Raw genomic sequence first — 15,485 nt, 5'->3', positions numbered from 1 at the left:
TGTTATCACTGTTTCCCCTGCTGCTTCAACACATTCCTGCCACCTCTTCCTCTTTGGCTGGACTGTGGAAGCAGAAAGGATGGGTAGTGGCAACAAGGCCCAAGCTCCTATGAATGTTTACAAATCTTGAAACCCCTTGGAGCAACTCCGGCTAACCCATCTCTATTTCCTCACCTGAAACATTGATGAAAGCAGCAGCTTCTCACCCAGAACTCCTATAGACAGGGAAGCTCTACCCCGCTTAGCTGAGAAGTCTTCTATGTATTCTTTCTTGTGTCACAGAAATGTCAGTCATGGAGTGGCTTCTATCCACACATCTCTGCCACACAAATGAAAAGAGCTATTTTAAAAGTCAAACCTATAAATAATATGTAAGTTATGGGTGCCAATTTAGTTATTCACTCATGTTAGAGAGTTTAAAATAATTAAATAAAATTAATCTTTTAGAACTTGCTCAGGCCCAAAAGGACTCCTGTGGGAACAGGTGCTGGCAACAGAATTTTCCCATCCTTGTGCAGGTCAAGAGCCTGACACAGGGGGCTGCCCTCTGGAGACAGTGGGGAAGTTGCCTGCAAGAGGCAGTCCCTGTCGTGCAGCCAGGGCAAAGGCAGCTCTTCAGCTTGGCAGAGCCAGTTCCTGCTGTGCACAATCTCCCAGGCCTGCAGACAGAGCACCTCTTGGCCACTAGGCTCTTTTCAGCCTCCTTCCCTGGGTCCTCTGATGGGGAAGCACTAGCTACTGGCTCGTGCAGTCCCTCTGCTGCTCCCAGTCCTCAGGAAAAAGATTTGGCTCTTTATAGAAATATGTATCAAAGTCCAAGGCTAGGAAGAGGGCCTGGAATTTACTAAGACCTTTGTATATATTGCCCCTTTAACATACACCCACACATACCGTTAGATATTATTATTGTATTGCTGCTATTATTTTTATTATTATTGTCCCTGTTACTGCTATTATTATTATTATTGTTCCTGTTCTATCAAAATAGAAGACCTGAGTTGAAATTGTATTACCATGTATTTAATGGTTGTGTGTTCTATAAATCACTCTGTACCTCAGTTTCCCATTCTGTAAAATGAGGAAAACACATTGTGCTTCTGTGGCATAGGCTGCTTGGGCCTACCACTATCCAAATTCTACTTTTCCACACACAGCTCGGAGGCATCTTTCCACTTGCTCTTGTGGTTAGGTGTGACAGTGTGATTGAGTGAACGGAAGTGACATGCACCACTTCAAGGTATTAGCTGTAAAATCATCCCCATAATTCTCTTATTCTTTCCCTTAAATTCCTAGAACCTAGACTATGGGGCCAAGGTAGAAGGAAATCAGTTTCCTGGGTAACTGTCAGGGAGCAAAGCTTCCCCTCAATTTATACTCATTTATTCACCTATGATATGAGCAAGAAATAAAATGTTATTTTACAGTTCTTTATTAGAGCATTAGGGTATCCTAATCAATATACCTACTACTTATCACGTAAAGCTGTTGTACAGATTAAATGAAGTTATATAAAAATGATGAACTGTATAGTATCATACAGCCCCAAGGTATTTTTACGAATATATGTAGTATCTCTCAGGATCATGTCTGTGGGTCTGCTCTATATGCACGCTCTCATAACAAAAACGAAAGTGCACAGTAGGTGGAGTCTATTATTGCCCTATGGCCCCTTCTGCAACTGTCTTTCCTTTCACCCCTGCCTCTAGCATCCATGCTCTCCCAACCTCCCTTGTTACCAGGTTCCTCTAGGGAACCGAGTGACCCAAGTGGAAACCCTTCTTCAGACCTACTTCAAAACAAAATTGACCCTGAGAACCTAATTCCCTATCATTGTAAACTCAAAGGCAGGGATACCATTTTCACCTTGGGGGCCCTCGCACTTGGTAGGTACTCGGTCGGTACATAGAAATTGGGTGAAACACACATATTTACCTTCCCAAAGAGCTAATGTATTCACTCCAAAGAACACATCTTAAAAAGGGATTTATGGAAATATCATACCTTACTCAAAGGAGATGTATGAAAGAGAATGTAGGAGCCAACTAGCCAATGGGTGAGAAATGGCTGGTCAGACAGGCTACTCAGTTTGTTTAAATCATGCAAGGAAGGCCACTGAGTATTGAACCTACAGGGAAAGCCAACTCTGCCCAGACAGTCCCTGAAAAGTGTAGACTTAATGTGTAACTTATGCTTGGAGGCAGGAAGTAGGAACTGTCCAAGGTTAAAGAACATGCCAGTAAGGATGTCAGACTGAAACTCACATATGCTGCCTTCTAGAATTATACACAGACCTTTAGCCTCAATGGTGGACTAGCCTTAACCAAGGGCTTTGATGAATGTGCCAACCCTATTCTAGCATTTTGTATTTGACTACAGAATCAAGACAAGCATTCCCAAGTACGTTGGCACTGTTTATTCATTAATTCAACAAAATTTGTACAGATTAGTAGTACTCCCCCCCCACCAAAACCCATGAAATACTTAGGTATAAATAGAATAAAATATGTGCAAGATCTATAAGCTGAAAACTATGAAATACTGATAAAAGTGACTACAGATTTAAATAAATGGGGAGATACACCAAACCCGTAGGTTGAAGAGTCAATATTATTAAGATATCAATTTTCCCCAAATTGATCTTCAAATTCAATGAATGCCAATCAAAATCCCCAAAATATTTTTAAAAAATGAAATCAACAAATTGATTCTTAAATTTCTATGACAAGACAAAGAACATAAAATAGCAAAACCATTTTGAAAAAAAAGAAAACTGGAGGACTCATATTACCTAATTTCAAGATTTACCATAAAGCTACAGTCATTAAGATAGCATAGTATGGCAAAATGATAGACATACAGACCAATGGAATAGAGTAAAGTACAGAAATAGACTGATATATATGGCCAAATGATTTTCAAAGCTTTAGGAACAACTTTTTTTTAAGAAAGGACAGTCTTTTCAACAAATGGTGCTATCAGAGTATGTAGTACTCTGAGATTTCTATGGGGGGAAAAAAAGGAGAAATCTTTGTAATGTTGGGTTAAACAAATATTTTAGATATAACACCAAAAGTATGATCCATTAAAGACCATTAATGATACCATTAAAGGTAACATAAAATAAAATTTTGATAAATTTGACCACCAAAATAAAAATGTCTGCTCTTCAGAGACATTAAGAGAATGAAAATATAAGCCACAGACAGGCAAAAAAATATTTGCAAAACATGTATCTGATAAAGGGCTTGTATCTAGAATATATAAAGAATTCTTGAAACTCATTAATTAAAAAACAAAACCTCAATTTAAAATGAGCAAAAGATTTGTACAGATGTCTCATAAAAAAAAAAAGATATATGGATGGCAAATAAGCACATGAAAAGATGCTCAGTTGCATTTGTCATTAGGGAAATGCAAGTCAAAACCACAATAAAATACCACGCCACACCTATCGGAATGCCTTTTTTAAAATACTGACAGTAACAAGTGTTGGTCAGGATTCAGAACAACAAGATGTCTCAAACACTGCTGGTTGGAATGCAAAGTAGTATAGCCACTTTGGAAACAAGTTTCACAGTTTCTTGTAAAATTAAACACACATTTACAAGACGGCCTGCAATCCTATTCCTGAGTATTTTTACCCTACAGAAATTATAATGTAGGTTCATACAAAAACCTCTCTGCAAATGTGTATAGCAACTTTATTCATAATGACCAAAAACTGGAAATGACCTAAATGCTTATTAACTGGAAAACGGACCAACTGTGGTACATCCACACAATGGAATACTACTCAGTGATAAAAAAAAAAGAATTTATATAAACGCAGCATGAATGAATCACAAAAGCACTATGCTAAGTGATAAAAGCTGTCCTCAAAAGGCTGCACACTGTATGATTCAACTGATAGGACATTCTGGAAAAGACCAACTATAAGGACAGAACAAATCAGTGGTTGCCAGGAGTTAGACCTGGGGAAAGGGGCTGATAACAAAGGCACATGAGAACATTTTGGAGGGTGACTATGATGGTGGTTATACAACTGCATGCATTTGTCAATACCTATAGAAATATACACTGAATTGAATTTTACTGCATGTAAATTATATCTCAATAAATCTAAAAGCAAAATATTAAAACTAAAAACGTAAATAAAAAGACCAAAACCAAATATGTATTGAGTACCTACTATGTGCAGGCCCACTGTTTTGAACTGCTCTGATAATAATGATGTGAAATAATTTTTACAATTTATCTTAAAATGATGAGAGGGTTTTCCTGAGTAAGGCACCATGATGAAGGACATAAATACGGTACATGCATGGATTCTGCCAGGTTGCCTAAGACATGGATATAAGTAATGATATAGGAAAGAATTATCTAAGTGTCAAAAGAGAGGCATACATAAAGTGCTGTGGAATTTCAGAGTCAGGAAAGAATACTGAATGCTGGAGAAACCAGAGAAGTTTTCACGGAAGAAATGGCATTCCAGTTGGATGCTGATGACAGGGAGTGATGTTTATATCGTCCATGTAAACAATGTTTATCAAGAAGTTTCTCACCCAGTATCTCTTTGATCTTCCTAAGAGGAGACAGGTGTCTCCTGTGATCTGTGAGACAGGTGGGGTAGGTACTACTCGTCTCAGTTTCAGTTAAACAAACTAGGACTTGGCTCAAGGCTTGCCCAACACTTGGGTGGTTGAGCTCAGATGCTCTGAGAGTTTGGTTCATGTGCTGCTCCATGATACGCTCATCCAAAGAAAAGCTCTTCCCTCTTGTAAGACAGAAAGGGAATGTTAATGGTCTATTTTTGCCTGAGAATCTTTCCAAAGGCTACTTCTAGCCTTTCTGGCCATTGAGAATAAACTACAGAGCTAACATGTTTATTTGAGTCTTTCTTGCTTATGAAATGAGAGCCAGGAGAGGGGAGATTTTTTTGCAGCATCTGTTTATATTCACGGTTAAACATCTCTTAGTATCTTTCAGTGATACTAAAAAAGCAAATGCCTTGAAAGTCACAGGATAATATTGACTATTTGAAATGCACAGTCCTATACGTAATCCTAAAATTGTTTTAAGATGCAACACCAGACCTTGTAGGACAATTAGGAAAGCTGCACTTACTCTTGGAGGGGATCGGCTCCCCAAAAGAATTCTGAAGCTATTCCAAGATGCATCCTGAACCCTAAAGGAGAACACCAGCTCACACACCTCACCTGGCCAAGCTGTGACCCAGAGAGCCCTTTCTTCATCACTCCTGCATCTGGAGTTCACCTGGCACACACTGAGCTTCTTGCTTTGGAGCCTGTCTGCCTGCTAACCACTGGCCTAGAGATCACCTTTCTCTAGGGCAGAAGCATATTAGCAGGGAGATGTATATGACCTCTGCATTTTGCTGCTGTCTCCATCCTTTTGTCCATTGCCAACTTAAAAAATAACAAAACGATGCTGTTATGCATATCAATTTCATTAACCAAATACTTCCCAAATATATATTATATGTGTGCTCATAAAGAGATGGTTGTTGCCAAGATGTTTATATGCAGGCAATTAAGTTAAACATAAACATTCTTTATTGGCACAACTGGAGAAACTGCTTTCTCCTTTCCATGCTCTAGTTTTCTCACCTGGATAACAGGGAGTGAATTTCTCCAGCTATTAGGCTGTTGTCATCAAATATTTACCGAGAACTTACACTGTGCCAGGCACTGGACTCTGACAAACATCATCACATGGAATCCCCAGAGCAATGCTGTGATGCAGCCATGCTCATGGTCTCTGTTTTATAGGTGAGGAAACTGAGGCTTAGAGAGGGCCAGTGCTTTGCGCTGGTCCTCAGCCAGTAAATGATGAAGCCAGGATTCAAATCCAGACAGTGTGGCTTAGAGCCCCTGCCCTTAACCACTGTGGTCACAGCCCTGCTGGACCTGAGCCATTGGAGGAAGGAATGCAGAGATCAAAGGAGCAGGATGCTTATAAACAGTTTTAAATCATCTGAGACATATTCTTCCCCATCTCGCTCAACACCGGGCAACAAGAACATCAAGAAAGTCAACAGGAAAGAAAGATGATCTACGTTGGGAGGCCGAAGAGGCCCTTTACGGTCACTGTTAATCCAACCCTGAGATTTCAGAACCAAACACACTGGGTGTTGAGCCTGCATCAGACCCACATTTCCTCTGAGTATCTCCAAACATCTTGCCCCAGAGTTGTCACAGACACAGAAAAGATAGGAAAGCCAGGTAGGGTAACTTTTCCAGGACAGACAAGTGGCTGTCAGAAAGGAAATGTTTATGTCTAATCCCCCAGCTTTCCTCTAAAGTCCCACTCTATTTTTAGGTTCCTCTTTAACACAGCACATATCCATCTATTTACAGAAGGGAAACCCCAGTGTGTGGAACCAGAAGAGGGTTTCATACAGAAGGTTGTCCAAGGTGCTGCAGTTTGATAACACCCTTCTCCTATCTGTTAAAGAGCGCGGAAAATGTTATCATCTGAAAGCACCCAGGGCAAGGGTACCCCTGGTTCTGAGCACTGGGAATGGCTTACCCAGAAGCTCCCGGCCAGACAGCACATCAGCGCCTCACCCTGTAATCAGGCTGAGCTGCCTGCAAAGTTAACTGCTACCACATTCCTCTCTTACAGAGGCCTGACTCCAAATAGCTGGGCTAGGGCAAGCGGCGGCAAATGCTGCCAAGTGCCAGCTGTCCCCAGGGAGGCATGTGTGCATGGCTAGTGTGGTGGACACATAAGCCAGGGTAGGTCATCTGAAAGGTGCAGAGAAGTGAGTGGTCATTGCTAAAACAGTCTGTAAGCAACTCCAAAAAGCTTGCCATGCCTCAATGCTCCCTAGTACGTGATAGCAATACTCCTTCATTCAGCAAGGGCTTGAGTAAGCTTCCAGAAAGAGCCAGAGGGTAGCATGTAGGGGATTTAGTGCCAGAAATAGTAGACTAAGGTGACTTTGATTTGGAGAAGTGAACTGGACAGTACAGGACAGTGGTTAGAGGCATCTGCAGTTAGATGCCTGGGGATGACTCTGGACTTAGCTGCTCATTAGCTGTGCGACCTCAGGCCATCTATTTAAACTCTTTAAGTCTCTGTTTCTTCTTCTATAAGGAGGAGTTAATAATAGTCATCACCTCATAGCACTGCTGTTTGCATCAAATGAAATAACGTATTCAGAGTCCTTAACAGAATGCCTGGCTGGGGTACAACCCAGAATACATGTGGGCCACTAATACTGGGAAATGTCTGCTGCTTCCATAACTTAGAAGAATTGTCAGCCCCTCTCTGTGCTTCAGTTCCTCTAGTAATAAAACTATTAGCCCCCTCTACTTGTGGTACTTAAAAGCTGGGGACATATAAAAGTTGAGGGTTTTTAATCATCAGAAAAGCTATCCAGTGTTTACATGGCATCTCCACAGGTACTGGCTATCTCGCTCTTTTTAGGTATCTGTGTAGACACTCTAAATGTTGCATGACAGATTTCTGATTAAAACAAGCAGCCTATCCTTTTGTACTTCTCAAGGTTCTTCTGGTGCCAGGAGCAGACACGAGGAAGCGACCATCCCCTGTGCTACCCGAGACGTGTCTAGAAGAGATGTTCTGGGAAGGATGCACAACAGTCACACTATTGCTGCTCAAGGTCTGTCGTGTGCACCATGAAGGGGGGAAAAACAAATCAGTGTCTGAATGTTTGCTGCAATTCTTCACAACAAATCAGTAACTTCCTTACATCGTCCTTTCTACTTGGTCACAGCCCCATCGTAACCCATATCTTCTCATGCTAAATAAAAGGATGGGAGTGACATTCTGTTGAGAGTTAGTACAGGTTTTTGGCTGGGTCCAGTCACTGCCTTCTCTGGATAAAAGCATCCACTGTCAGGTCAACCTGAGGAACTGGGCTCTGAGAGAAGAGTGTATTTGCACAGAAGGAATGCTGTCTGGCTCACTCCAGTGGCTTAGCCCCTTCAGTTAGTCAGCAGGCTCAGAGAATATCAGCACTACCTTCCTCCCCTAGCATTGGCCCATGCAACCTGACCCAAACCATTCCACAGCCATTGCCAGCCTCTACCCCAGAGCACAGCTGTGTTTAGCTTAGACAAGACTACTATTACTTTAGTGTATTTCCTTTCAGCCAATATAACGTGTTCCATTAGATTGTTTTAAATTATAAAAGTGATGTATGCTAGGCCTTTAGGAAATCCCAACAAAAAAGGCAGCAGCTGAGATCCAGCAATAAAGGAACCTACCCATCCTCAAAATGGTGCATCCAAGCTGAGCAGAGGACCCTCGTGTGAATACGTGGTGGCTGTGCTTGCCAAGCGTTGCTTAGCAGGAGTCCCAGTGTAAAAATTCCAGGATAGAAAACCCAACCTTCCTTTATTTTTACAGTCACCCTTGATTACAAGTGAGTGAATGCCCTCAGGTGTGAGCTGGCCATGCCCCAGTCCATCCAAACCCTCTCCCCATGTCCCAGGTAGCCAAACCACATGTGAGGGGATCAGGACCCAACACACAGCAGGGATTTGTACCTCCAACAACAGTCACTTATAGAATACCATCAAAAAAACAACAGTAACAATCATAGCTCATGAGGACTTAGTACATGGGAGGCTCTACACTAAATAAATGCCTGGAAGACATAGCTCATTTCATTACCAGTACACTCCTGTGAGTGACTGCCACTTTCTCCATTCTATGGAGAAAACTGAAGAAACAGGAGCTTACAGAAGTTAAGGATCTTGCCCCAGGTCACACGTACCATGAGAAAAGCAAGGCGTGAAGTGAGAAGTACCCTGCCTGACACTGGTCTGACAGCTTGACTTTTGGATGTGTCACTAATGATAAATTTCAACTTTGTTAATAGTTCAGTAATTCACATTAACAGTCAACAGGGCTTCAGCTGAAAAGAAATATGAAGAAAGATACTAGAGCTCCCCATAAACATCTCCTATTTGTAAAATTCAGATTTACTGTTTTCCTCTACCACTCATCATTCCATTTCTACCAAAAATAACCAGACATTTCCAAAATACATCCAAATTGTGTTCCACGGATCCCACCTAATCTAAGACCTCAGTGTTTAGAAAGCTGTCTGGCTCCTGTGTTCCCTTTGTGACCACAGCATGTTGCTTCAGAGAGGGAAAGGAAGCTGCCCTTCCTAACAGGCTGAGCCTTTCGGGTCATAACCCAACCAGAGAGAAGACCCAGAAGTCCCAGGGAGTCCTTGAGCTGTTGCTCTCTCTACATATAAACCCCATTATTAAAGAGGGAGACTGACCAAGAGACAGATGTGGAAAATAAGCAAAACATTGGAAAGTGAAAGATCCAAAATAATCCATACCAAAACCAGCCCCAGGACTGACTGTATGAAATAAACTCCTCCTAAGCCCCCACCCATTATCTGGGCATGGCAGAACTGGCCAGCTCCTCTTGCTTATCTCTCTTTGTGCCCTACACAGTTTGCTACACCCACTGCATGTGGACAGCCTTATCAGAAATATCCACTTAACAAGTGTTTGCCTTTGAAAAGAAGTAGCTGTGTAGCCCGCCAAATGTTGATAACTCTGTGTATGCCTATTGGTACATATATTATGCACACATACACAAAGCTCATGAATACAGAACAGACACTGACTGCAGGGCACAAGTGGAGTGTGGCTTTGGGAACTGCCAACCCATTCACAAGCTATAGTCTTAGCCCTTCAACTAAAACACCTGCCACTCCCCTCCTCCCTGTCAACTAGAAAACAAGAACAAAACTAGATGCTCTGTGAGTAATCATTCCTTCAGCCCGCAAATATTTTCTGAGCACTGTGCTGTGCTCCCAAAAAGTTTTACTAAACTGTAGGATTTTAGAAAAGGTTGCCCTATAGTCCTTCTGTGACACTAGTATTAGGAGACAGCAGGATCACCCCTCTTACAGACTTGCTAAGATGTAACGGCTTTTGACAATATGAAATTACCATTTCTTTAGGGATCAGTGCTTCCCATGAATGTATCCAATATTGTGAAATGATGATGTCCACAAAAGGCTAATCTACTCTCTTCATTTAGAGTCCAATAATTTCTGCATCTTTTTAAAGTTTATTATTTTGGTTTTTAATATGTATGTGTTATTTGCTAAATATATTTTGTGGTCAGGCATTTTGAGTCAATACTGATTTCTTGAAAAAAATATACTCTACATTTTATGCATAAAGTAGGTAGACCATGGACCTGAGATAAAAATCTTCATGGCTTCATGGTTCTTAAAGACTGAAAACCGTCCCTGTAAAGCAATGTTGCAACCACGGCCCAAAGCACCTAGTGAAACACGAGCTGCTCCATTCCTGTATCACCTGCTGTGATCAGAATGAAAGCAGAGAACTGTTACTCCTGACTTGTGGTAACTTGATTATAAAGCATCAGGATGACTGGAATTCCCTTCTCCCTACACAGAGAAGCCTGATCTCCACAACAGAACAAAGCCTACACAGTAATTAAAAACCCTGCCCCAGAAGTGGAGTGGGGAGTGGACCTCATTCTCCTTAACCCCTTGAAAGAGTCAGAAAATACTGGGAGCAGGAGAGAAAGGGAAAGTTGTAAGGACCCTCAAAGCTGGGTGTCTGTATTACAGAGGCTATGTGCACAAGGACTAGCAGGTCTCATACTCTGCAGAGCATATTTGGCTAAAGGGCTCTAGAAGAATGCACAGCTGTAGAAAGCCTGTGCAGGTACAGCAGTGGGGGACCCACGCTCCTCCAAGGGCAGCCAAATGCACAGGTTATATTTATAACTAGATGAAAGCACAAGGCAGATAAATGTGTGCACCTGTGTGGTGGCAGCTGATTAATTCAATTAATATTTATTGAGCACCTGCAAGGCTCATGGCAGCATACTATGAAGAAAGACAGTATCTCCTGCCTTCAGGAACTCATGATCCCATTACAGTAAGACAGTGATAGGGAGAGGGCATAACTGAGTATACTCATGTACTGTATGAACCATATACATGCATGGCTTATTTAAACTGAGTCTAAATATGTGTCAGAAATGGCCTCTGTCTCACTGATCATTCATTCTTGGATGTCAGCAAAAGAGAACTCAACCACCAGATTCCAATCTCTAATAGTTTTGCTGATAAGGTGAAAATGAACATCAAGAGCTCCTGCCATAGCCTCAGAGCAGAGGAACTGTGTGTTTGGAGAGAGAAGCACTCACCACAAGCATGGATGTCAGAGTCGAGGATGGTCTGCAGCCAGCCCACTAAGCTATCAGGAACCAATCACCCACCAGTAGCACCTCTGGCCTTGTATTTCTTAAAAGCCACTCGTCTATGTGCAGAATCACCTCAGGGTGTGAGTTCCCCAGTTCTTTTTATTAAAGTATTACTGATATACAATCTTATGATGGTCTCACACACACAACACAGTGGTTCCACGTTCCCCCATATTATGAAGACCTCGCCCCCTCCATTGTAGTCACTGTCTATCAGCATAGTAAGATGTTATACAGTCATTAACTGTATTGGGAGTTCCCCAGTTTTTCACAATCTTTGCACTTTGAAACCAGTTTTTGGATAGGCATCCAGCCCTTAAAGCCCCAGAACACTAAAATAGAATTTCACTAAGAAACAGTGGTCCAACAGGCCTGTGAAGAGAGCCCAACTTGGGCACTACTATTCTCTCCTAACAACGTGAAAAGACAAAATCGTGGCCACATGAGAAGGTGTTCCATCCACATGAAGGAGAATGGGCAAAACATATCTGCAGATGGCCCTTTCCCCAGCAGAATATGGCATCTTGCCAAGAGCACCCTAATGTGGGCTTTCTAGGGGAGGCTTTTCCAACCTGGGTCCAGAGGGCATTGGGGGAAGGCTGGACGAGGGGGTAAAAGTCTATTCATGTGTCCTTCAGATGCCTTGCCAGCTCAGCTATAACTCCTTCAAGCCACATGGGCTTGGCATCAGAACATCAACTCAGAAATCCAGGGCTGAGAGGAACCACCAAACACCTAAGTCTAAATAGTAAGCAGGACTCAAGAGAATCATGACGAGAGCATTTCCCTCCCTAAGACAAGCCAGCTGGTGGGAAATGCTGACCTGTTATATTCCCTTCCTTTTCCAGCCAGATTCTAAATAAACCACTTGAAACTCACTGCAGTTTGTGCCTAACAGGACATCCCACCCTCTGCAGTCACAGCCAGCACAGACCAGCTCTTAAAAAGAAGAGTGCCTCCCTTCCCTCTGTGCAGCCCTGCATGGTTGGACGAAGGGAGGCACTCCACACCAACCTCATGCCTCCACTACCTCCACCAGCGAACCGCACGGATCCTTTACCCGTAAAGTGCATCATCCCTCTCATCTGTGTCCTCATTTTTCTGCTGATGAAGATAAGATATTTAAGGCCATCCCTGAGTATGTTCTGCAAACAGAGGCATCCATGATATTTCCTGATCATCTCCTCTGGTGACTCATAACATCAATTTATTAAGTTTTATGTTTTGCTTTCATTCTTTTACTGCCATTTCAGTCTACTTAAAAAATAACTAAATGATGGTTCCTTCAGTCTTACCTTCAACACAAAGATAGAAATCTGATTATAGGCACTCAATCCTCCTGCCCTTTTTTTTTTGAAGACTTTTTAGGCAGTTTTAGATCTACAATAAAATTGAGAGGCAGGTACAGAGACAGTCCATATTCTCCGGGCCCCGATGTAGGCATCCCCTTGCTTTTTAGTATCACAATCCAAATACCTTCAGCCTTTTATTGTGGATCCCATTTAAAAATCGTATTCTTTTCCTTTGCTTGTGGTAACGCCTACTCCCAGTTCCCCTCGTTTCTAAGAACTCCCAGATGAGACTCAGCCTTGCGTAAAGAGCAGGCCAGACGTTCTGAGAGGATGATCTCATTGTTCCTCTCCTGCTGATAGCAATGTTTTCAATATTGTTGGTAGGTCACTAAATCATTTTCAGTTCATGGTTTGAATAAGTAGTTAAGAATATGGCACAACAAACCTTCTCTAATATTTGATTTTCATCAATATTGCCAATATGCCAATTATTGTGCATATTAGTTACTGAGTTACAAAACTGCAAGACACAGCCACAGATTAGCTAGTCAATCATCCACTCCCCAACCAACATGTAGAGTCCAGCCGCTTTTACTTTATTTACTACTTTGCAACCTATGATCCACCCAGGCAGCTTTTAGTTTAATTACAGCTTTTAACTAACTATGTAGGTTAAAGGGAAATTCCAACACTTTTGAAAATACATTTTGAAATTATAAAAATGGAAAAGTAAGTAAAGACTAGTTATTAATAGCCATCCAACACTCTTAACTGATATCATCATGTTCATGTTAATTAAAAAAAAAATCAATTGACATTTAATGAGCATCTACTACATGCAGGCACCATGCTAAGCATTGTGGAGGATATACCCCCTGCACTCACAGAGCTTCCAGTTTAATGTAGGAGACACCATATGGATCATAAACCCTTATCTGCAACAATTCTGAATTTCAAAAACCTCTGAAAGCATAAGGATATTTAATATTCATTTGGTGACAAAAATCTGCCCTGAACTGGAGCTAACCTCAGGCTAACCTATAGTCTTCATTTATCCTCCTTCATGTTTTGCTACAAAGATAATAACATGTTTGACAATAGGACACTGCTCCAAACACTGTATAATGTTTCTAAATCTAAAAATTTGAATTTCAAACACATATTACCTAATGGCTTCAAATAAGTTGACCATGGACCTGAAAGCTGACATGAAAAAGGGAACAACACAAACCAAAGTTAGTCCGTTCACCGAGTGAGGTATTAGGCAAATGGTGGGTTAGCCCTCTTCCTCTTAGTTCTCAGTGCCTCTAAAACTTGATTCTATACATGACAAATGAGTGTCACGGCAACATTAAATTAACCTAGTCCCCTAAAAAAGATATGGACAGTGGTGACAATTGGAAAATTTGGCCCCATTTTATTAAGACTTGGACAGTTAAACCAAACTCAATCCAGACAAAGCAATATTTATTTGTGCATCTCCTCTTTAAGAACAGAACTTTGCATTTTTCACCTAGTGAATGGAATCTTGATCATTTCAGGTCATTCTCCAGCTCCCATGTCAAGGAGTCCCATCTCAGTCACTAAGATTAGACTTCATTCTTCGTATGAAGTCACCTTCAATGTAAAGCAGGACACTTGCTGTTTTAATTAATCAAAACACCTATGTTGCCATTGAAATCAGGAGGCCTGGAAGAGGGGTTTTTGTGGCCCGTAACCTTCTGCTCACCTTCAGCAATAATGAGAAGCCTCTAAATGAGTTCCAGATTTGCCTTGGGGTGCTGCGGTTTGCAGACCCTGGTTTACAGTATTGACCCATCTCATGTGATATGGGCTTTACTACTCAAAGACAACATTTAGCACAACCTGGGGTCTTCGGAGTGCTCACTTGGTACATGGCAGAGTCTGAAGCTATAAGGTGGGTTATAACTCTAGACCAGGAAAAATGAAGTGACAGTCCCCAGCCTGGTTTTACACAGCTCATGAACTAAGGAGTAGATCACACATTTTTAAAGGATTGTAAAACAAACAAGAATATATGATAGAGACTGTATGTGGCCCACAAAGTAAAAAATATTTACAGAAAAATTCTGTCATTTATAGAAAAAGTTTTCTGACCCCTGTTTTCTCACCTCTGGAGAGGGCAGGGAGAAGGATTTAATGTTCGAATGCCCACTAAACGGCAGACACCCTATTTGACCACATATGGAGGCAGGATAAGGGCCTCCCCAGACCTCATCCACAAGCAGCTATGGATGATTTCTTCAGAATTCCACCTTGGAACTCCCCAGCAGGATTTCAGAACTTGATTTAACTTCGTATTTACTTTAAAAACAGCCCATTTTTTCTTAGAGTTCCTTTCCTGCCATCACAAAAACACAGCTGCAAACCTCAGGTTTCAGGCCTCTCACCCAGGGTCTACTCACAAAACCAGGCTGCTTTCAGAGCCCAGATCTGAGCTGTCATCCAGCCTGGACTGAAGCACTCAATCCCCTCCTCTAAATGAAGTTCCAGTTGGGAGAAGCCAAACAGGTAGAGCACCAGCACTCTCCATATTTTCTTTTCATTCTTTAGGCTACCTGTCTATCTGAAACTGAGGTAAATGAAGTTATTTTTATGAGGACCCAGCCTTCCCTTCTCAATGGCCTCTGTTCTACATGGTGGCATAGCTATTTCTGCTCTTCCCCCACCCTTTCCTTTCCTTCTGGAAAGCTCTGTTCTGAGAGACTAATGACAGCCAGAGTTTAATGTATTCCTGCCTTATTTCAGCAGGGTAACAGTCAGAGGACCAGATGATTAAATGTGGTCTTTGAGACATTGGAGATAGACATATTAAACACAGGACTAAGCTGGCTCCTATCCAGTTATCTTTCTGTCAACCACATGTTATATTTTTCACAAACCTGATGCATTTCCCTGGCAATAACC

The 15,485-nt window shown here is 41.7% G+C and overlaps 1 protein-coding gene across 2 annotated transcripts in view; it reads right to left on the bottom strand.

Moving 5' to 3' along the window:
- The window catches only part of SPTB (spectrin beta, erythrocytic), a 106,543-nt gene that overhangs the window by 67,713 nt on the left and 23,345 nt on the right, over positions 1 to 15,485 (bottom strand). Inside the window, exon 2 of one of the 2 annotated variants that reach the window (XM_036906051.2) lies at positions 175 to 319. The exons of the other annotated variant lie outside the window; for it this stretch is intronic. The gene's annotated coding sequence lies outside the window, so the exon portion shown is untranslated. The remainder of the gene's footprint in view (positions 1 to 174; positions 320 to 15,485) is intronic. 2 annotated transcript variants of the gene reach the window in all.

The sequence above is a fragment of the Manis pentadactyla genome, chromosome 11, assembly GCF_030020395.1.
Source record: "Manis pentadactyla isolate mManPen7 chromosome 11, mManPen7.hap1, whole genome shotgun sequence".
NCBI lineage: Eukaryota > Metazoa > Chordata > Mammalia > Pholidota > Manidae > Manis > Manis pentadactyla.
This window is presented reverse-complemented; position numbering and strand designations above follow the sequence as displayed.